General features: G+C 37.9%; 1 long non-coding RNA gene across 1 annotated transcript in view; it reads left to right on the forward strand.

The window, feature by feature from the left end:
- Positions 1-323: 323 nt before the first annotated feature.
- LOC144340750 (uncharacterized) overlaps positions 324-19,857 on the forward strand; it is an 81,358-nt gene continuing 61,824 nt past the window's right edge. The window contains exon 1 of the long non-coding RNA XR_013417044.1: positions 324-527. This is a non-coding gene — a long non-coding RNA (uncharacterized LOC144340750). The remainder of the gene's footprint in view (positions 528-19,857) is intronic.

A 19,857-nucleotide genomic window follows, 5' to 3' on the forward strand; every position in this document is an offset into this window, starting at 1 on the left:
CTCTCATTTACAACCAGAGAATGAAAGGTAACAAGAGCAACTAAATTTAACAACAGTGGATCCTGTGTTTGCTTAAGTGTCCCGTTTTAACTAAGAAGCAACTGTGTGTGATCCCTTCAGAGAATCAGGTTGCTGGTTGGCAGGCCTCCAGGAGCAGAAACACCTGCACAGTGGAGACGCACGATCCTCTGTGAAGGGTGCCAGCCATGGCCATTCCACATCACATGCTTAGCATCTGACTAAGGATGTCAGTTGTTTTCGAGGGCCAGTTGGTTACAGAAAATAACTACAGCTCTGTTGAGACCCTTTCTCTCTCTGCTTTTCTCTCTGATCTGACTAACCTCTTTCATTCTTTGCCCTATGTTATATGGCTTAGACCAAAGTCTGAGACATTTAACCAATTTATAAATATTAAATGCAGAAGGCATACTCTATCAGTTCCCGGAAATATCAAAGAAGCTGGAAGGGGAATGGAAACTGGATGGCACTTTGTGGAGGTCACTTTGCTGACAGTCAAGTATTCAAGGGTAGGGTTTGTCCCATGGTTTTAAACCATTGCCTTATACAATAAGAGTCTTTTCTATCATTCTTCTAGCTCTTAGCACAAGCCTGGAAGAACGAATGAATGACAACTAACAAATGACTGACAAAGAACTTAATGCTAATTTATGTAAATGTGACTAGATCTGGACTTTTATTTTGCTTTTATAATTAACTTATTTGATAACTTTCAAAAAGTAGCTTATTCTTAATTACTCTCTGTCTTTATTTCTTCCTTTTGTCTTCATTCTTTTCTTCCTTCTTTCAGTTTTTCTTTTTGTCTTTCCTAAGAATCTGTCTTCTTATACTACATTAAATAGAAGGAAGGAAAGAAGAAGGAAATTCTTGGCCTGATAAAATTCTTTCCTTTTTCCTTCCTTCTTTTCTTTCTTCTCTTTAATGTAGTATAAGAAGGCAGATTCTTAGGTCATGAACCTGATTCTGCCTTTAAGAAGAGTTCTTACTTTTTGAAGGCATATTGGGCCACTGGATCCTAACAGACATGCATTTTAAAAAAAAAAAAAAAAACTGTGAATTTCCTTGCTAATGGCAATTTACTTTCTCTTCAATTTATTGAACTTCTTCAATTTAAGAAAGAAGATAGCATCATGCTGATTATTTGCTCTGGATTTAAACTGAAATTATAGCCACCAGAGATCATGAATAAATAATTCTCAAGAAGTTTTAGAGAGTCTTCCAAATATAAACCAGCCTGAGATAAGGATCTAGACAGAACGATACCCAGGAAGATTGCTAAACCCAGCACCCATTGTGAAGCATTAACTGGGTGGCAGTAGAGCTGGCCAATCAGCTATGCATTCTCACATCCTCTATCAAACTGACCTTAAGTATGAGACAGGAACATGGTGCTAGCTATATTGTGTGCCAGACTGACTGAAACGTATTTCTTTCTGGAAAATTCTCAATAGAGAAAGAAAAATTCATCAGATCTGAAAAATAGCTCAATTTACATAACCATTATATTATCTATGTAATTTCAGGTTATTCCTCTAGTTGCAGGTGCTTTCAAAATAAAGGTTAGAGTGCATTCAACCCAAAATGTTATCATTAAACTAATTAAGAATGAAACTTTTAGGCTTAATAAATAAACCTCTCAGCCCATGTAACAGTGAAATTATCCCACATTTTATGAAGAATACAATATTTAAAATTCAAAAGGATCATTTTTATAGTTTTTGGCTGATCTTTGGAAATTATGACAAATTCATGTGACCCCCAAGTTGCATTATCATCCCTCTTGGACATATCTAATTCCATCATCACTGCCACATGACATCTACATTTTCCTCCACTTCCCATCCAATCACTTATTGACTTTCATTGATCCTATTTATTACAACACCATGTTTAATATCATAACATCATAAAACATATGATGAATCAAAATGAGGGAAAAAAATGCCCAAGCATCCTTTTTTTTTTTTTTTTTGAAACACTGGGTCTATTTTCCCTGTGAAAAAAAGAGGTTAGGAAGTTGTAGTAGATCTTGTACCGAAACTCAACTCATCATGTTAGTTTCCCAAGAATAATTGGAAAAACTTACCAGCAACATTACCTTCAACTCATCATGTTAGTTTCCTAAGAATAATTGGAAAAACATACACAACATTACCTTCAACTATTTCCCACTTGGAGAGGGTATTAAAAGGTTAGTTGTATATGATAGGATGGCAAAGAAGTTTAGGTCATAAGGACTGAAACAACAGGAGAGTCATTGTTCCAAATCTCCTTGTCATCTCTCGGATCCAAAGTAAGATTTTATTTAAAAGTTTTAAATATAAGATTAGTGCTAGGAGTTATTTTTTGAACTCAGCAGCTTCTACATCACATGAGTATTTTTCAAGACACATTGGTTCAAGGGATACTTCATTAGAAACACCAGTTACCAGAACAATCATGAATATTAGCTATATATTATTATTTTGATGTTTTAACTTTAAACAGTAAGAGGCAAAACCTTTAATTTCTATGGCATTTTCTATTCTGAATAAAATTTGGTAAACTTGGCATCTGGAATACTAATCAGAATATTTGCTATCCATGAAAACAGCAAGTCAGCCATGGAAATGCCTGTCTTATTAACTGTGAAAACTGAAACACAGAAGGAAAATATAATCTGTTTTAAATATATTCTAGCATGCTGAGAAGTGGAATGTATTTGGAAGGTCATAACTGGCATACCTGCTTGGTGTTTTCTAGAATACGTTTTAGAACAAACACAGTGCCAAAACGAGCCATCAAAAGAACCAATGACCTGATACTACTGTTTGGAGGGTCTGGAAGAGAGAGATGTAAACACAGTATTTTATATGTATTTCTAGGTGCTAAAGCAATATTTATTTTCTTAAAGAGATTTTCTCCAAAACTAATGCAAAAGGGTTACAAGTAAACCTCCTCACTTATATAAGTGTGTAAAATTTTCCACCCTTGAAGCCACAGCACATGTATTTCTAAAAAAGAAATATATATATATTAGGAAACCACTAACACATGTGCACACACTAGGAAAATTGGATTACTTTACTTGACGGAATGAATAGATGCATTTATTTACTTCTGAACGCTTATTTGAATATAAACTTGTAAGAACTGGTCACTTATATTTAGAATGAACAAACAAAAACCTACCGAAAAGGGAGTGGATAGGACCACCGGCCAGGTCAGGTCCTCGTGCAATTGTCTGCCTTAATTGGGGTAATTTATTTTGATTTGTCATCTTAGAGACCTGAAATTGCATAGTGTATTCCTGCCCACTGATTGGCATAGGTATCTTTCTAGTGTGAGTTGTTCTTCTTTTATTAGGATAGAAACCTTGGCGATAATGAAATTTTAGCACAAGTTTTTATAAATATAAGAATTTGAGAAGGATGATGCAATCTTTTTGGTTTATACATCTGAGTTTTCATTGACATAGAAATCATCTAGCAAAGATGACCTCAGGTTTTAACTTTTATAATACTCTATAATACTCCGCTAACGTTAAGTATGAACTGCTACATACCTGTATGATCATTTAAGAGTTCCATTTTATCCACCATAATCATTGAAATATCTTCAGAGCTTTATAATGACATAAACTTAAATTCCTCTGTGAAGGTCGGGAAACGTGTTGTATCTCTACTCGGATATTTCTTTTTTCTTTTTTTGTGATCATTACTTGTCAGTCTCTTTTTCCCTTTTTGTCCCTTCATCACAGTTATTAATAGACACTCTGCAAATCCATCCCGCCGTGCTCAATCCCTCCTGCCGTGGACAAATATTTGTTCAAGTAATTCATGGAAAAGTAGATGCAAGTGGATGCAAGCATTTCCTTCCCAAAGTTGTGGTGTTTTTTGTTTTTGTTTTTTGTTTTTTGTTTTTTTGAGACGGAGTCTCGCTCTGTCGCCCAGGCTGGAGTGCAGTGGCGCGATCCCGGCTCACCACAAGCTCCACCTCCCGGGTTCACGCCATTCTCCTGCCTCAGCCTCCCGAGTAGCTGGGACTACAGGCGCCGCCACCACGCCCGGCTAATTTTTTTTATTTTTCGTAGAGACGGGGTTTCACCGTTTTAGCCAGGATGGTCTCCATCTCCTGACATCGTGATCCTCCCACCTCGGCCTCCCAAAGTGCTGAGATTACAGGTGTGAGCCACTGTGCCCGGCCCCAAAATTGTGTTTTAGAGGAGCTGAGAGCTTCCCAGGTTAGGAGTAAGGCAATAATACTTTAATGATAGACACAACAAGCACAAGTTAGGAGTAAAAAATTTGCTGGAAAGGAGTTTTTAGAAAACTAAAGTCTAAAATCATAGGGTAATTAACTCGAATTAGTATAGTCAGAGTTACATTATCAGAAGTAAGTCTGAGGCTGGGCTTAGTGGCGCACACCTGAAAATCCAGCACTTTGGGAGGCCAAGGTGGGAGGATCACTTGAGCCCAGGATTCAAGGTGACAGTGAGTCCTAATCATGCCACTGCATTCCAGCCTGGGCAAGAAAGCGAGACTCTGGCTCAGGAAAAAAAAAAAGAAGGAAGTTTTAGTATATTTGGGGTGCTATAAGAGGGAATGGCTAGGTGGGCACTTAGAAACCAAAGCAACATTTGACAAGGTATATGTTCAGAAAATCAGATAATAAGCTAACTCTAGAAATTTGACTTGCTGAGGTGACAGGGCTAGTGTGGTTAGACCCAACTGAATTCTAGGTTTCTTAATTCCAATCTAGAACTTCCTTTTAAGATTTACTGTTTTATGACCTTAGTTTTCTACCATGTAGTAGATACCAATACATATTTGACTAAATGGATCATTTTCACTATTCATACACTTATTCTCCACATTGTTCCAGATATGAGGATTTCTCTACACGATAAGTATCTTAAATCATGTATTAGAGGAGGCAAGCCTGTCTCAGTGATTACTTAGAGAGAAATATGTATACATTAATAGTTTTTAAACAGAACACTTACCTCACTGCAAACTGAACTGTACACAAGACAGGAAAATATAAAACATACAAAAATAGAGCTTCTATAGTTCAAAAATTAAGTGTGCACAGGACATACACTCCCTTCTATTGGTACTTCCTACAGAACTGTTTTGGCCCTTCTATTTAAGAATAAAGGCCACTGAGGCATAGGGGCAGCTCACCTAAATCCACATGGGAATTCCAAAGCAGGCATAGGAATTCATGCTCCCTCAGCTTGACCTAGTGTTTTTTCTGGTAATTTATACTGCTTGTATGCAACCCTCTGGATTTAGTGCTCTTGGTTTTTCTTTCTGTCTGCATTCAGTTTTTTAGGTATTTTCAAGCTCTAACACTGATAAGCTACAACAGTGCACTTTCCCACTTAGTATTTTTACCAGTTTTTATTACTATCTCTAAAATCTAGATGATGCTATTACTAACAAACTTTTGGTCAAATATAGAATAAAATAAATACATTTAGCTAACTTTGATCAAAAGTCCAAATGAACATGGCTTAATTAATTACAACAAACGATGGAGCCACAGTCAATTCTGAAAAGAGAAATCGCAGAAAAGCAATTTACTTATAATACTTTATACTTGGTTTCATTGTTTTATAAGATTGAACAGTGACAAAGTTATCTTTTTATAATTAACTAAAAGTTACAATAAGTTGGTGGTTTTCTAATGCAGGATCCACTGGGGGAAAAAAAAAAGTCGGGAGGCTGAGGCAGGAGAATCACTTGAAGCCAGTAGGCGGAGGTTGCAGGGAGCCAAGATTGCGCCACTGCACTCCAACCTGGGCAACAGAGCAAGATTCTGTCAAAAAAATTAAAAAATAAAAAGAAAAAAGCACTCAGACATCTAAAGTGAATTTCAAAGAGAGAAAAGAGAGAAAATCATAGAGTTGGAAAACACGGAAGTTTTAAAACTACAGTAGTAACTAAGACAACATAAAGATCTGGTCTTTTGTTGTTGTTGTTGTTTAAAAACACACAGTTTTTAATTTTTAAAACTAGCCTCCAAAACAGTTCATCTTCACATTTCCAAAATAAAGTTTTAACTAACCTTCCCTCACCAAATGAATAAAAATGTAATACCCCAAATAATGTTCAAATTACTAGAGATCTCTATATATAGATCTATATATAGATCTATAGATCTCTCTCCATAGAGATATATATAGATATATATCTATATAGAGAGATACATGATAAATATGTAAAAATTATATATGTGTATCTGTATGTTTGTGATAAACTAGATTCTTAGGATAGCAATATAATAATGATAATATAATTTCCAAAATAACAATACCTATAAAATAAGCTATAAGATATTAAGCACGTTTGCTTAATCATTTAATTTCAAAACAATCCATGAAGGAGTATGATAGAGTATATATACTTTGTATGTATTTTATTTTTTGACTGAAGACTATTGGTGCATATGAAGGTAAATAATATGAATTATTCATTGTGAAGACCTGCCCAAAAGCCTTTTAATGTTGCTGTTGTCACTAGTGTGTGCATGTATGCATGTGTGTGTTTAGGGAAAATTACAGAAAATCCAGAGACATGGAAGACCAGATTCTCCTAAAATCCCACTCCATTAACATCACCACTGCTATGATTTTATTATATTAAATTCCATCTCTTTCTGTATGCATAGAATTATTACAAATAAATAACTGTCCTAATTTGCTTTCATCTAACAGAATCTAGAGACTCAAAGAGAATGAGGACCTTGCTTGAGTGCACACCATTCCTTGGTGGTCTCCCTGGTCCAGTTTCTATTCACATGCCACCCTTCCTCATTCATCCAGGGCCATGTGATTGCAAAGGTACCAGCCCAAGGTTGAGAGTCAGGCATAGAAACACACATGTTAACCTAGACAGCAAGAAAACATTCTGTCAGGATTAGATTTCCTCCCATCCATTAGATATGTCTTTAGTAAATACCAGAAAGAGATGGAACTCAGCTCCCACATGCTTGGAAATGGAGCGTATCTGTCTGCGCTTTTGCCCAGCAGTGTGAGTGTAGCCAGGCACAACCCTGGGCCATTACTTCCAAAGACAGCAATACGAAGCCTGCCTGCCCATAACGGAGGCAACATTTTTAAAAAGGCTACTGCTGTGTAAACTGGATATGAGAGCAGGAACATTTTGATTTTTGAAGAAAATAGCTCAGTAAACATTCCATCACATTTCACAGCAAATACGTTCCACCCACTGACAAAAAACCCCTGGCCTACTCTCCTCTGGGTTACGTTTAGCTTTTCAAACATCAGGTAAAAATAAAAGCAAACATAGCTCTCTTTTTTTCTTCCTTCTTTCTTTGAAATTGCCATATGGCAAAGGTTTCTCTTAATATCTCTTAATAAAACCCAGTAATATTTAACAGAAAAGCAGCTACTCCCACTGCAGGAAAAGGTAAAACTCAATCCACTAAATAATGTGTTCGAACCACGAGGAAAAAAAATGAAGGTTATTACTAGAAAGTCAGGCAAGTCCCTTTGTATTCATTCCAACAGCTGCTTAACCTGAATGGAGGCCAAGTAAGGAAAATTCAGGTAAATATTCCCGTTTAATACAATTACCCAGGGGTCAAAAAGACACTGTGGTTTTTGAGGGTGTGGTGTTACACCTATCCTTAAAAGGCAATTTTTAATATAAAAAGTGAAGCATTTTATTTACAGACCTTAACGTATTTCAGACACACAAAAAGTGTGACAACGTCATGCTTGTGTGACGCTGGAGAATGTGTGGGTAAGTTAAGACCTTCCCCAGGTCCCAACTTTAGTTCCCAGAGAACCCATCAAAATCAGAGGCCTGGCCCCATTTGCTACCACTTTCACCCTTGCCTTTCTAAACCTGTGAGTCCACTTGCAGAACTGAAATTCTAAGTAGCTAAATAATATGTTTCCAAGTGCAGTGACTCAACATCGATTGTACTGATCATCCATAGCTACTATTTACCCTTCCCTACTCAAAAATCATCCTACTGGCCTATTTAGGAATTGGATTTTGAAGACACATGAAGTGATGTATAAATGTAACAACAGATCTCCTCCACTGCTGCCTCAATACATACAATTTTAGACAACCAAAGCAATCATTACCCGAAAAGGTCTTGTTTCTGGCAGAAAAAAAATCAATTTAATTATACAAGATGTGTCTTACGTTTTAATTGTTGTTAAGTATAATGCCTCATTGACAGTGTCTCCCTGAATCTTAGTTTATGAGCTTTTACGTTACTCAGATAACTTGCTGAGGAGAAAGAAAAAAGTTCATCATTTTCCTTAAAAGAACTGAAGAGGCATTGTGCCCAAGTCATTAGAACCCTTGACTGTGCTCATAATGATGAATGCATCATTTTTCTTGCATGAAACTTTGGTAACAAATTGCACAGCCAAGTCTTTTCCAGCACTGTTATTCTGTTTTAAAAAACGCTGACATTTTCTTAAACAGACATAATTTACAATTTTAAGGAGCACAACAGTGCCTTGGTGTTTGAGGGCCAGAAAGCAAACAACACTCCTTTCAGTTAGATGTTTTAAAGGGGAGTCTCGTGCTTAGTGAGTTCACTACAGCTTAAGGCCAGAGACACAGAGCAGAGGGAGAACAGGGCACCACTGCAGCATGTGAAGGTCATGACTAACTGGTCACATTACATTAAGAGTCAGAGCAAGATGGAGGAGCTAGAGGAATGAGAGGGGTGAACAGGACAGCCAAGCCATGCTCAGCACAATACACAGTGAGGCACCACAGTGGTGCTAGTCCCTTGCCCAGATAGAAGTGATCGCAGATTTCTTTCTATCAGACCTATGAGGGAAGCAGCAGTCTCGTGGCTGCTTCTGTACTTAGAATTCCCTCCTTTCTAGCAGGCCCTTCTGTAAATTTCACACAAAGGGAGCCCTGCCAGTGTCCGTGTGCCTGGATCAATATCTGCAGCAATGTTCGATTTCCAGTGGGGTCAGCTCAGCCCAAGTAGATAAATAGAAGTCTGTGTAGGATGCTGCAGGTCTGTTGTTTGGATGAGACCGTAGAAGTGAAGGTTATGTGTAAAGAATAAAAATACCAAAGTTTTATTTCTATAACCACCTATGTGTTTCAGTGCCCTTGGTAAAGTTTCTCTTCCTGTATTTCCTAATAATCCTTAATTAAATAGCAGTGTCTCATGGCTGGGGAAAATTATTTTTGTGAGGGACTAAGCATAAGTGTGTGTGTGTGTGTGTGTGTGTGCGCGCATTTGTGTGTGTCCTTTTTATACACTGAAACTATATATGTATGTATTACGTATTTATAGATGTAGACACAGATATGTGTAGATATATATTTATATGTATATACATGCACATACCTCATACATCTCATTTTCCTATGATAACATTTTTGCCTTTTTCTTGATGTATGTGTGTTATCTAACCTAAGATATCTTCACCAACAGAAGTTCAGAATCCAGGCTGGGCGCGGTGGCTCACGCCTGTAATCCCAGCACTTTGGGAGGCCGAGACGGGCGGATCACGAGGTCAGGAGATCGAGACCATCCTGGCTAACACGGTGAAACCCCGTCTCTACTAAAAATACAAAAAAACTAACCGGGCGTGGTGGCGGGCGCCTGTAGTCCCAGCTACTCGGGAGACTGAGGCAGGAGAATGGCGAAAACCTGGGAGGCGGAGCTTGCAGTGAGCCGAGATCGTGCCACCGCACTCCAGCCTCGGCAACGGAGCAAGACTCCCTTTCAAAAAAAAAAAAAAGAAGTTCAGAATCCGGATGATGTTACTCCCATATGAAATGTGACCATTTGCCTGTTTTACAAACAGGATTTAACCTCCTACCTTGCTCCACGCATAACCCAAGACTCATTACACAGATTTCTTCCATGAAATCTCTCATAAATTTTGAAACCCATTAGACCCACAAACACAATTTCAAACCAGTATGATGAGTACAACCAAAATGCAAATGAGGTGAACAAAGCATAGTGTAGAATGATGAAGGGAGTGATTCCCTTTATTCGACAAGTCAGTGAAGACTCCTCCTTGGGAAGAGGCATCTCTTCTGGGTTTGAAAAGATGGGGGAAAATAGTTTACCAGGCAAGCAACGGGAGGAAAATGACTCGAGGCAAAGGAATGGGCAACTGCAAAGGCACAGAGGACTACAGCACTGTGGTGTGTGCCTTGTTCAGGTAGAAGATAATAGAGAAAGGCATCAAGGGGTGGGAAGCCAGGCTAATAAGGAGACTGAAAATAGCCCGTCGCAATGTGCCCCCTGCTATCAGTTAAGCAGCTTGGCTTTTATTCTAGAAAGCGTTACCCAAAGCGTCTCTGTGGAAACTAGTACTATAGATATTGAATAGGTAAAACTTGAAAAAGAAATTCCGTGATTAAATACATTAAGAGAATTCTGGATTGAACTAGTTTATTCAGGCCATTACTGCTCCAAATGAATGCATTTGAAGCCTCCAGGAGGGGATTTCACTACCCAAAATTTTCTAAATCATATTTTGCCATTTATTAACTTGTTGAAGTTTCTCTCTGGTTCCCTGTCCCTTAGGAAACACTGATGTAAGTGCTGGATAGGCAGTGAAATATTTTAAACAGTGGAGCAAGAGAGGCCTTATCAGTCTCCTATTGTGACATTTTTGACATCATTTTCTAATGACAGTAAAGGGACTAATTAAGAGGTTATTAGTAATTAAGAATAAGGTCCTTATCTAAGGCAGAGGGAATGGAAGCAGAAAGAAAAGAATAATTTCAGAAAATAATAGGTTGTAGAATCATCCTTTCCCAGATCGCTGGATGATATATATTTTCTTAGTTATGAATTTTGGATGAAATGAGCTGCAACTTGGAAAACCATAATGTGTTCCTGATGTATCTCAAAGATCAGTGATAAAATCTACTTATTGTTAGTTTGTGCTTTGTCAACTTTTCTCCTGGAGAAATTGGATTTTTGGCCAAGAAAGTCTATCCCATATTCTTTCTCCAAAAGCAAAGCAGGAAGTAGCTAGAAGGTAGATAAAAGTCAGCCCCAGCCATGGTGGAAAGACCAGTGAGCCTAGACTAGAGGAAATTCTGGAGCTGAGTCCACTGAGTTCACAGAATAAGTCAAGGTCACTCTACTCAAGTGGTTAGCTAAGAAATCTTCTACTGCAGATACAGAGTGATCAAAAATTACCAAATTCAGAATGGCGTGTGTTGGGGCTGGGGGTAGTGGTGGAGGGTTCAATGTAAAACCAGAAGTAACCAAGTTGTATACCAAAGAAGGCAAATGGGAGATCAGACCCTCTTCCCTGGGGCAAGAGAGGAAAGGCAGAAAAGGGATTGTATATTTCCTGCACAACATCCTTGAGAAAGTGTGAATCTTCTGTCAGTTCATATAAATTCCAAATATCTCCCTACATCTTTTAGGTTGGTAAGATTCCTCAAATTAACAAGAACAAGGGACGATCTTTGATTGTAAACTTGGAGGAAGCTGTGGGAATAGAGGTGGAAAAAGTAAAATCTACCAGTACACTTTTAGGAATGCCCATAAAATGAACCCAAGCAAATGATGCTTCTTTCTGTAAATAGTGCACACCACATCAAGCCTTTTATTTCTATTTTAACCAAAAATATGGCATAAAACATTCAGAGATCTTAAAGGGAGCTTTCATAAATATATTGCAACTTGATGTGAACCTAGTGTCAGTCAGAAGCCCTGGTCTAGGAGGTACACAGCCCACATCCAGTATTTTGCTATTTTCTTCTGGGATCTCTACACCCTCCCTGCTGCCTAGATGCAACTGTTTGATCTGAGGGCTGTGTGGACACATGAGAGGCATCCAGCTTTCTTTCTCTTCATCTGCCTCTTGCCTGTTAAGATTAGGGGGAATCTGAATTTAAATGAGAATTGTAAAAGTGGCTGAAGCTGGTCCGAGCTGGGGTTTTCCATGGGAATGTCAGTACTGAAGAAGTTGGCCGGATCAAAGCCACAGTCTGTGTTCCACAGGAGCTTTTGAAAACTATTTATAATAAAACAAGTGGAGGAAAAATCCTCCTTGTGCCAGACTGCAGGCTGCTGCTGCTTAAACACACATCAAGGCAAAGCCGTAAAGCTTACAGTTAGCCCAGATACCAGGCCAAGAACTGCAGCCTCTCTTTGAATTTTTTTTATCCATTTCTTCCCAAAGGAATGAGGTTGCCAACCAAAAAGTTGCACCTGATCCTCTCAGCTCTCTTTGAAGATGCTTGCTTGCCCAGTTAACGTTGCTATCGTCTACAGAAGTTGTACCATGGGATGAGGAGAGGTGACTTAGGAATAGGTTTAAACTAGGAGAAAATGCTTCATAACTGAGTTCAGTCTTCCGCTATGAGGAGAGCACCATAAGATGGAGGATGTAAGAGAGATATTTAACCAAAACCTTCTGCTTCTGGCTATTTTGCCCCTTTGCTTTTATTCCTCAAGAGTTTGCAAAGGTTTTCTCCACCATCATAACCTAGATCATCTTCTATTCATCTGGATATCAGAGAATCCAAGAGGGTTAGAGGAAATGTTCCTTCTCAGTGCCTTCCAGATAAGACATAGACTACAAAACCCAGGACATTTCTGTTCTGCTGCAGTGCAAGTGTTGGAAACTAAAATTAGTAATTAGTATGGCAATGTCATGGGGAATGATGTTGGTGAAAGGCAGGAGTCAGGTGGGTGTATATTTGATTTTGATTCCTGGCCTCCTCACTCAGAGGCAAGGAGAGGTGTAAAATAGCAAGAGTAGAATTATCATCTTCAGGAGGAAACACAAAGCTTCCGTTCAGCTGTCTCTTCAATTATGTTGGAAGGAATGTAAGAGCCCAGGCCACCACTGTAGGGCTCGGAACTCCAGGTATCTCACGTTGCTCACTCTTTTGCCCATCTTAAGGGAAGCCTTACTATTGCAGACCTCTCCACATCCACCGATGCTGCTCTAATTAAAGGACTGTCAATATTTTGACTGTATTCACTTTTGCTGATTTTAAATATCCACTGAGGCAGCTTTTAACAATGCTGAGCTGTCTGCCTGGGCCATCTAAATTAACTCTCCAGGTATGCGTCATCATAACATCATAATCATCTTTTTTGTTGTTTGTTTTTTAGTGCTTTCATTACAAGGGTTAATTGGAGTGGTCTCTTTCCCTAAACTCTATTATTTTTTAATGTGCAATTTCTCAGGAAACACATTGCTTTGTGGGAGAAAATGTCTGTATTCTCATTCCATTTAATTTCTCATCACCAGCTTTACATATGTTGCCATTGAAATTATCAATAGCCATAACTTTTGAATGAATGTTGTATGTCAGGTACTACTCTCAGCACAGTATATACATTATTTCATTTAATTCTTGTATATCCATCTCAGGAAGCAACCAGAAATTTTAGGGAATGTTTTCAATATCACAGAGCTTGAGTAAATGGCATAGTCAGGATTTGGAGTAGGCCAGGATGGACTAGGCTATAAATTATCAATGGAAACAGTATCATCTTTAGGTTTGGATAAAAATGAGACACAATAAAACAGACTTTAAACCTGGAAGATACTTGATGGCCACTCAAAATATGATGCAAATCTCCAGCATCAGCCACCTTGGAGCCTGTTCAAATGCAGATTCTCAGGCCCTATGCAGGCCTAGTGAATCATAATTTTATTATCTTGTTCAGTTTTCAATATGGACCCTGGGAACATTTGAGAATACAAAATTATTTCAGAGAGTCGTGAATTCAAAGAAACAGCAGATATTTTCTGAGGAATAAATATGTCTTGAGAATTCTATTTTCGTAAAAGTATAAAGATACATTTGAGTCATTTCAACGCATATTTATATGACAATAGTTCTGGACCCAAATAAAGTGGTTTTTTTACTATTGCTCTATATATTTTCTTATGTAATGGATACTAGAAGTAGTCATATACAGAGACTTGGGTGGTGTTTGTTTGTTTTTAAGACGGAGTCTTGCTTCTGTTGCCCAGGCTGGAGTGCAATAGCACAATTTCGGCTTGCTGCAACCTCCACCTCCTGGGTTCAAGCGATTCTCCTTCCTCAGCCTCCTGAGTAGCTGGGATTACAGATGGTTGCCACCACACCCAGTTAATTTTTGCATTTTTAGTAGAGATGGGGTATCACCATGTTGGCCAGGCTGGTTTCGAACTCCCCAAGTGCTGGGATTACAGGCGTGAGCTACCACGCCTATCTTTTTTTCTTTTTCTTTTTTTTTTTTTTAATAAAAAGGGATATTCACAGTTTAAAATTTAGGAAAAACAGATGTATTTCAAACTCCTACCTGACGTTGGCACTTTCTTTTCAATATCCCTAACAAGGTGTCACTTAGTTTGTATTTGAGGATTGCTATTGAGAACCATATTTCTCATCAGGCAGCTGATTAATTTCGTTAGAAGATCTATTTTTTTAAAGTTATTTTAATGTTGTGGTTAACTATACCATAATGGAGTTCAGGATACACTATGCCAAAATATGGCACCGTGACATACTGAAAAATGGCAGAAGCAGATGGACTCTCTGACTTCCTATCCTTCTTCCCTGATGTGGGTCATAAAACCTAGGAAGGATTTTCTGCTCTTGCCCTGAGGGAGTTCATAAGACCTTTGTGTGAGAGATGTCTTCCCTACACCCCGAGCAAAGGACCGTAGTCTGATATCTGATCTCTGAAGATGAATGGATGACACAGAAGAATCTGAATGCATGAGCCTCTCCAAGCTTCTCCCAATACGTTACTATTAAACCGTACTCTTTACCCTATCATATTTCTCCACCACTCTCTACTCTCCATCAAACCTACTATAAAATATACTCAGGTTTAACTGTTTCTTTGGGTCTTCATTTCCTTATGAAGGTTCCCATGACATGTAAATATTATGGTAAATAAATCTGTCTGCTTTTATCTTGTTAATCTCTGTTGATATATATATATATCAGATTACATATATCAATATATATAATATATACAAATTATTATTATAGGGATCTCAGCCATGAACCTAGGATGGGTAGAGCAAACGATATTTTTTCTCTCCTAGAACCTCATTGTAGTAGTTTCAGTTTCTAGAGCTAAAGATAATCAGAAACCCAATCCCGTATTATGTCTTCAAATACTCAAAGACATAATATGTCTCTTTTGGCCTAAACATTATAATTAGCTCCTTCAACTTCTAATCATTTGACATGATTTCCAAATACTGAGAGTTTCCTTTCTTTTAGTTTTTGCCCCCTTAAAATACAGTACAAAAAAAGACCACTCAATCCTTAAAATGGGACTTTTGCCAGGAGAGCTACAGATGTTACCTTTCTTGTTTGAGGTGATACATGTCTGTACTAGGTTACAATTTGAGATATCCTCTTGAAACTTACAATTAACTAAATAGCCTAGAACTTTTAACTGTTATAACGCTGGATCCTCAATATCTTCCAACTGGTGTAGTTGATTTGATTCTTTTAAACCTAAGCATAAGATTTTACATTTGGCCCTGTATATTGCAACATGTTGATTTGGGCCTATTATTTCAAAACTGAAATATTTATTTCATTTTGTTCCTATTCCAATTTGTTAGCTTTCCCTAAACTTTTGTTCCCTGAAAAATGAAAATATAAATGAAATGAATTCCTATTAATGTGTTTTTGTTAACTCCTTCTTGTGACTATCTTCTTAACACTAAAAATTGAGTAATCCATTCTAGAATTTGTCAGGAGTCAAGCAGACGATTACCAACCTGTAACCTCCTGATGATTGCATCCTTACCATGTAGACACCAGTCTTCTGGCACTTCACCCATTCATAACTGATATAGTTTGAATATGTGTCCCCACACAAATCTCATGTTGAATTGTAATCCCCAGTATTGGAGGTGGGGCCTGGTGGTAGGTAATTGGATCATAGGGGTGGGTTTCTCATGAATGCTTAAGCATCATCCCCTTGATGCTGTCTTTGCCATAGTGAGTGACTTCTCATGAGATCTGGCTGTTTAAAACTGTGTGGCACCTTGTTCTCTCTCTCTCTCTCGTTCCTGCTTTTGCCACATGACAGCCTGGTCCCCCTTTGCCTTCTGCCATGATTGGAAGCTTCCTGAAGCCTCCCCAGAAACAGATGTCACTATACTTCCTGCACAGCCTGCAGAACCATGAGCCGATTAAGCCTATTTTCTTCATAAATTATCCAGTCTCAGGTGTTTCTTTGTAGCAATGCAATAATGGCCTAATACAATAACTACTCAGAGATTATGGGTAATGATGCTTGTGATAACATCTGGAAATTTTTTTGGTATCCTGGACTCCCTAATCTCAGTCTAAAGACAGGAACACAGTTAAAACAAACAGATGTTATTTAAGTATCTCTCTCTTTGGATCTCGTTGGATCCAATTTCCTCTTTACCATGTTTGTTATACCCATTTTTTAATTTGAGGATCATTCTCTTGAAGAAAGAAGAAAAACCACCACAAATTTCGCTTTCTCAGTTCATTTTAAAATATTATATACAGTCTGCCTTCACCTACCTTCTCTTTGTTCTAAATACACAATACAAAGTGCTTTAGTTATCCTTAACATTTTTGTGCATTCCTTGGCTTTCACCCTCATGACATTATTCATGGTGCTCTGTGCCATGTCTCCTTTCCCATTCTTGTTCATGAACTCCTTCTGTACATGTCATCCCATTCCCAAAGAACCTCTTCATTCAACTGGACTAAGATTACAATTTGGGGGGTTTTCTCTAAGCTTAAAATCAACAAAATAGCCCAGATCTCTTCACTTTCATTGTTGTAAAGATGGATTCTCAACATCCTCCCACAAGCACTTGAAGTCATTATATCCAGGATGAAACAATTTTCTTTTTCTCCATCACTACTTATCCTCTTGTAACTCTTATCCTGGTTAATGCTATTTTGATCTAACTAATTACCCCAGGCAGGAACCAGAAGGGATCCTTGACTCATTTTCCCATTGAGGTTCCATATCCAATCACTCAGCAAATCCTTCAATTGCTCTCAAATCCATCTCTCCCCATCCATCCTCACTGCCACTGACTTAGTTTAGGTCAGTACCATTCTTTTCTTCCCGGAGGATTGCAATCATCTCCTTGGTAAGGTGTCCAATTCCAGATAAGTTTCTCTATAAATTCCCCTCTGCATTGTCAGTGTCATATAAACTTCCTAACACACATACCGCATATGATACCTATGCTGTTCAAAAACCATACATGGTTTCTTATTAAACACAATATAAAAACAATGAACTATCAATCCTTGCTTCTGCTCAACTTTCCAACCTCTGGGCTCCTCATACTACTGTCCTGTACCCTGTAATTTTATCTTTTCCTTGAATCTCCATCCACCAGACATCTTTGCAGAAATTTTATCATTCTTCAAAATTTCAGTAAATTCTCTGGTTTTCTTTTAAATTGTTTACAAGTCAGCAAAGTTAAATTTGGCACTTCTTCCTTTACCAGTGGACCATGTGGATGCTTCTATTATTACTACTTATTAAACTATATGACAGGTATTTGTTTGCATGTCCATTTCCTGAGATAGGCTATGAAATCATTGAAGTTAGGACATGGCTTGATCATATCTGAATCCACCCCTGATACACATATGCCAGAGGGGGCAGGCAGAATAATGCACTTTCTCCTACCTCCAAAAATTTCCATATCCTAATCCCCACAACAAGTGAATATGTTGTACCACATGGCACATGGAAATTGCAGATAGAATGAAGGTTGCTAATAGCCTGATTTCTAAGAATAGGGAGATTATCTCAAATTATCTAGGGGAGACAATGTAATCACTATGTTCCTTAGAAGTGAAAGAGAGAGGCTGAAGAGAAGGTCAGAGTCCCTGAAAGGAACTCAACCGGCTCTTGCTGTCTTCGAAGACAGAGGAAGGGGCCACAAGCCCAGGAATACAGGTGGATCCTAGAAGCTGGGAAGACAAGAGCATGAATTATCCTCTACGGCCTCTAGAAAGGACTGAAGCCCTGCCGACACCTTGAGTTTTGCCAGTGAGACCTGTGCTGAACTTCTGACCTCCAAAGTGATGTCTGAAACAAGAAATGTGTTGTTATTTGAAGCTACTAAGTTTGTGGTAATGTGTTACAGAAGCCGTGGGAAACTACAACATAGATTTCATAAGTTGGTAAATTGGTTTCAGGTGGATTTTCCACCTAATTTGGGTAATTTTCAGGTAAATATCTACTGATAAAATATGTATTTAGTATAATGGGGCAAAAGCATTTTATAGGGGGCTAATGTCCTATTAACATATTGAATATACACACATAACTTATTTAGTTAAATAAGGAAAATCAGAATTTTTTAGGCAGGTAGATTTCACGTTTACTTTATGTCCTTTTATGAATGCTGTTGCTTTTGTTTTCATTCCCTTAGGATTTTTTTTTTTTTAGAATTAAAGAGAAAATTATATTCTGTTGAGTTTACTATAAGAAAAAAATCCTCGATACTGAAGTGCATTTCTGGGAGAAATAGCTTTTGAATTTCCCAAGTATAATGAGAATTCTTGTCTCCTGTTACCCAGATTTTCAGTGTGGATGACTTCTGAACCCCATCACTCCAGTCGGGTGCACTTATTTTCAGAGGAGTGTTAGGTGGGTACCACACTTCCGAAGTTTCTAGGGAGAAAAGTATTTGTTTTCCTTGAGGCTAAAGACTTAATTTGTTACTTAGTTTTTCACTAACTTCATGAATCTAAGACCTAGGGCAGAGAACAGAAAAAGTGAAATGGGCAAATGCACCAGAATAAGAAATAGTGTTAAAATGTTGGATGTGCTCCCCAAAGCAAGCAATGCTATAATTATCATAATAGTCTACCTCTCTCATATTGCTGTGAAGTATAAAACACAGCAATGTACCTACCTTTAATTAGTAGTATTTAGTATTTTTTATGCCCCCTGAACATGGTACTCAGATTACCATATATTAGCATATAATTTCCATATTATATACCTTAAGGTATTTGGTTTCATTGCTGTTACCTTTTGTGGCCCTATTTCAGTAATGACTCTACTGGAATACAAAGATATTTCTGACTCAATACACTTTACAATCTTGGGAGTTTCACAATGGAAAGTTCTATTTAAACATAAAATTCTTCCAAAAACTGTGCATTCTGAATATGATCAATGGGCATAGGTTCTTATCTGGCAAATCTCTAATAGGTGCCCAAGTAAAAGTATTTAATTTCATTCTCAGCTCAATAAAGATATATTTTATAAGTAAAGCTTGAGGTATAAATTGTTTCATGTTTGCTTAAAAGAAAGTTGCACACACAATTTAAGGAATCTTACTGGTCTATCAGCAGCTAAAGGTCCCAAGAAAGAAAAATAACAGCTGCAGCTAGAGAATTTGGAGAAAGGTCAGAGGTCAGTGGCTGCATCTGCATTCACTGGGAGACAGAGAGGAAAAATAAAGGGGCTCTCTTTGTGGCAAGTCAGCACTATTTTAGAAAGTGCAGATACTGACTTAATTATCAATGTTCCCTTTTGCTCTGGGGTGCTGCGGCAGGCTATAAATCAATACCTAAGGTCACATTGTTAAAAGCATGAAAAAACTCACTCTTTCTCGCACTTGGGAGCATTGTTTTCTTCTTCTTTCTCAGCGTTACTAGCGTTCGATATCAGATGGAAACAGAGGGCTGGAGTCATTACAGAGGGAATCAGAACTATGAAAGCTGATATGTGAAGCAGGGCCCTCTGAGCTCCAGACATCTCTCTAACTGTGTCCAATCTCCCGTCATTACTTGTTGTTTGTTGTTGATTAGTTTATTTGTAATCCTTACACCCAATTCTTAAGCCTAATTCCATAAATAAATGTTA

Source organism: Macaca mulatta, chromosome 4, assembly GCF_049350105.2.
Source record: "Macaca mulatta isolate MMU2019108-1 chromosome 4, T2T-MMU8v2.0, whole genome shotgun sequence".
Classification (NCBI taxonomy): domain Eukaryota; kingdom Metazoa; phylum Chordata; class Mammalia; order Primates; family Cercopithecidae; genus Macaca; species Macaca mulatta.